This window comes from Tenrec ecaudatus, chromosome 13, assembly GCF_050624435.1.
Source record: "Tenrec ecaudatus isolate mTenEca1 chromosome 13, mTenEca1.hap1, whole genome shotgun sequence".
Taxonomy (NCBI): domain Eukaryota; kingdom Metazoa; phylum Chordata; class Mammalia; order Afrosoricida; family Tenrecidae; genus Tenrec; species Tenrec ecaudatus.
In genome coordinates this window covers 23,114,010-23,118,465 of record NC_134542.1, presented here as the reverse complement: position 1 = coordinate 23,118,465, position 4,456 = coordinate 23,114,010, and the positions used below count along the sequence as shown (strand labels likewise).

The 4,456-nt window shown below is 40.3% G+C and overlaps 1 pseudogene; it reads left to right on the top strand.

Moving 5' to 3' along the window:
* The first annotated feature begins 1,482 nt into the window (after positions 1-1,482).
* Positions 1,483-2,367, top strand: LOC142424866 (developmental pluripotency-associated protein 4 pseudogene; annotated as a pseudogene).
* The last annotated feature ends 2,089 nt before the right edge of the window (positions 2,368-4,456 follow it).

Sequence of the window (4,456 nt, the reverse complement as noted above, 5' to 3'; positions counted from 1 at the left end):
GCGGCAGTGGAAGCATCTCAACACTGGCAGGGTTCTCCATATGGATTCTTCAACTCCAGGGCTCTAGTATAGCTCCATGTGTCTTGTCCACAGGAATGTTTTACAGGGAGTCAGTGGGTGTCCTGCCTCCAGTGAGCTATTTATCTCCCTGGCACCTCCAGATTAGGTCATCAAGCTGCGACCCGATTGACAGACTAAGCTCCACCCTTTCACTCTTAAGTCTCCAATTGACAGCAGATTATGTAACTACCACTGCTTGTTATAAGAGTTGTTAGAGCCCCCCAAAATGATCTTTTAATAAAAATAAATAAATATTTAATAAGAAAAAATAGTATATAAAACAAATAATTCATCATGACCAAGTTGGATTCATACCAGGGATGAAGGGAGGGTTTAACATCTGAAAATCCATCAACATCATCCAGTGCATAGGCAAGAAAAAGGACAAGATGAGGACAAGAAAGGACAAGATGATAATACTAATAAACACAGAAAAAGTATTTGACAACATTCAACATCCATTCCTAATTAATACACTCAAGAAGATAGGATTCGAAGGAAATTATCTTAATATAATAAAAGCTATATATAAAAAACCAACAGCCAGCATTACAATCAATGGATAAAAGATTTAAAAATTCCCAGTAAAAAAGGGTACCAGACAAGGATGCCCCTAGTCCTCACTTTTATTCAACATAATCCTGGAGGTCCTAGCTAATAACATAAGGCAATGGAGGGACATCAAAGTTATTCGTCTGAGGAAAGAAGAAATGAAACTATCATTAATTGCAGAAGATCTGAGTTTACATATTGAGAACCCAAATGGTCTGCAATAAGAGCACTGGGAGTGATAAAGGAATGTGGTAGAGTGCCAGGATAAACGATCAACAAACAGAAGTCAATTGTATTGCTATATACAACTGATGGGATTATCGATAAAGAGATCAAGCTGGTAGTACCCTTCACAATAGCCAAGCATAACTTGTGATATCTAGGGATATACCTAATCAAAAAACAAAGGACCATTATTAGAAGAAACAAAAAACACTTGCACAAATAGAAGAATATTCCATGCTCATGGATCGGATGACTCAATATTGTAAAGATGTCAATCCTACCCAAGGTTTGTTCTAATAAAATGGCACTGTATGATACCTTCCCAACAAGTTTGCTGAAGAGAAAATGGATACATAAGCAAATGTGCCCTATTTTTATATATTGCAAGATATAGTGTCTGGGGTCTCAAAGGCTTGAAATTAAACAAGCAGCCATCCAGCAGAGAATCAATAAAGCCCACATGGAAGAAGCACATCAGCCTGTGTGTTCATGATGTGTCTACAGGAATAGGCATCAGAAGTTCAAAATCAAGGAATCAAGTTGACATGAAGGAGTGTTGACAAAGGGAAGACCCAAAACCCACTTGTAAGGTCATTGGACACTTGGAAGGATGACTGTCTTTTGGGCAACCTCACCTCTCTGACCATGGAGAATGCAAAAGGCCAGGAGTGGAACTCAGCAGAGAAGCCCGCAGAAGAGCGTGTCACTCAGCTTTGAACCAGTGTCAGAACCTGAACTTGTACCGTGGGCCACGAATGAACCAAGCACGTTGTCAACTGTACAAAAGTGGGCATCTCAAGTGACTAAACGAAAAAGAATTTTAAAAGAAAAAGATAATTTGCAAAGCAATGACAACTTGAAACCCCGAAAAAAGATTCCGATTTCTCCATTACCATCAAAACTGCCACCCATCTACCTGGTTCACCAAAACATCCTGCGGGCCTGGTGCCATCAATTAAAGCTGAGCACCAAAGACCAGGAACTAGATGCATATAAGCGACTGTGTGAACGTGCTTGCCCAAATCAAAATCAGAATTTTCCTGCCACCGCAAAGGAAGCCAAGATCCAGTCACGACTACAAAAATCAAATGTGGCCAAATCAAATCTGGACGGTGTGCAGAAAATGAATATGTGTCCTGAAGGGACTCACCCTCCTGAAGCAGCTACTTCCTCTGAGAAGGGGTACCTGCCTTTGAATCCGTTCTCCAGCAGGACATTAATGCAGTTGATAATACGGTAATACAGGGGACAAGCTCCCCCAGTGAGGCTGTACTGGCCTCCTGGTCAAGAATTGCAGGCAAACCTGGGAAGGTTGAGGTGGAAGAATCACCACAAGAGACTTATGCAGTCAGGTGGTATGTGGTGCATGGGAGAAGACTCCCTGCAAACAGAAGTGGCTGGGTTCGATTGCAGTTTCATGCTGGACAAGCCTGGGTCGCTGAGAAACCAGGAAGAGTGAATGCTCTCTTCTTGATACCTGCCAGTAGTTTTCCAGTGAAGTCAACCTCATCTTTGCTTGCTGCTTCCTGAGTTCAGATAAAGAAAACACTGATGTTTAAAATCATTCCAACTTTACAAATTACCATTCGTCCCAGCTAATAAAAACATAAAGTCCACCAATTCCAACATTTCCTTGCCCTTCTGAGGTAAAAATGGCTTAAGCTGAGCTTCGGTGGAAAGTGCTTCCAATGAGCATTGGTTGTGCCCAAGTCACTGAAGATAAGATCACTAAGTTTGCTTCTGTGCTGAATTTTTCTGGCCTGAACAATGATTTTAGGAGTTGTTCCTTTCTAACTGTAAGCTTAATGGTTTTAAGTTGTTGAATATTTAAGACAAAAATATCTAACATTCTTAATATAGAAAACATGTTTTCAAAATATCTGTAATTTGGCTCTGGTATCAGTGTCATCATCATTGTTATTACTGGTGGCCGTCTTGTGGCTTTCTGTTCTTGAAAAAGTTTAAGCACAATGTACTGAAGTTATAGATGCTCTTGTGTACTTCATCCTTTGTATGTTTGGAGTACCAAATATGTGAATTATTAGCTAATCATCTTGTAAGGATTAAAACAACAACCAAAAAAAAAAAAGATAATTGGACAGTCCCCCACAGAAGGGTCACACAAAAGGGATGACATATCCAGGGTGCAGCACAAAACTGATGAAATATATAAACATCTTCTAGTTCTTTAATATGTCCTCCCCTTACTGTTATGGTCTTTGTTTTACCTCATTGATCTTGTTAGACCTGCCTATGTTCATTCGTTTAAGGAAGATTGTTGGCTGCATGAAAGCCAAGATAGATAACCCTTCAGAAAGAGTAATGGGAGTAATGATTCCCTGAGGTTATGGGAAGCAGGGAAGAGAGGGGAAAGAGGGAGCTGATAGCAATGATGACTATTTAACCCCACTCAAGGGGAACAAATAACAGAATTGTAGGTGAACTGATATATTGTGTTATAAGATATGGCAAATATATAGACACATCTATAATAATAATATATGATATAATAATAAGGGTTCCTTGGAGTGGAGCAGGGAAGAGAAGGGATAAAGGGGAACTGATATCAAAGAGTTTGAGAAGAAAGAAAATGTTTTGAAACTGATGGTGGCAAAAATTGTACAATTATGCCTGATCTAATTGAATTATGCATTGGTATATGTGTTAGAGCTCCTAACAAAATGATTCATTAAAAAATTATTGGACATTATTCTATGATTAAAATTGATAAACATTACTAAGGATTATGCTAAAGGAGTCCTGGTGGCATAGTGGATTACACATTGGGCTGCTAACCCCAAGATCAGCGGTTGGAAGCCACCACCTGCTTGGTGGGAGAAAGATGAGGCTTTCTACTCCCATAAAGGTTTAGTCTCAGAAACCCAAAAGGAAGTTCTACTCTGACCTATAGGGTCTCTATGAGTCAGAATGGACTATATGACCTAGCTTTAAGAAGGATTCTGTGTAGGCTGGAAGAAGAAGAGGCCCATGGAGGTAGAGTAGCACCATGAGTTACTGCACTGGGGTGGACACCAATCCCAGTGGCATCTTTGCAGATAATGGGCAGGGAAACCAGGAAAGAGTCAAGTTATGACACCAGCTGTATCCTTTGTTTCCTGCAACACCTCTTTCTTTTCTTGCCTAAAGCTAGGATGAGTATCCTGAGAAGCTGCTTCCTCATGCTCTGTGTGGCATGCTATGGTAACTACTCATAGGCATGTCCCGGGAGTCCATATTGCTGAATGGAGTCCCTAAAGTAAGCAAGAGGGGTCAAGAGCAATAACCAACTCCTACAAACTCTGACCTTTCCAGATTTCCTGGATTCAATACAACTTCCAGATGCCTGCAATTCGCTGACCTGAATCCCCTGCAGTCTGTAGTGTCATTGGTGAGAGAAGACGTTCAGATTTTTTGGCAGACTATATTGAAATTAAATCATTTTGGGGACTTCATCTCAAAGCAACATACAGTCTTGCCTCCCCACCCCACCCCTATCATAAAAGTCCTTTGAGATGATTTCTTCCTTCTTCAAGCAAGCATTATCTGCACTATGAAAAAATGAGGCCCAGTAATAAATGTTAATGATAGCATTTGCCTTTTAATTCTTTTCAGCTGGAAA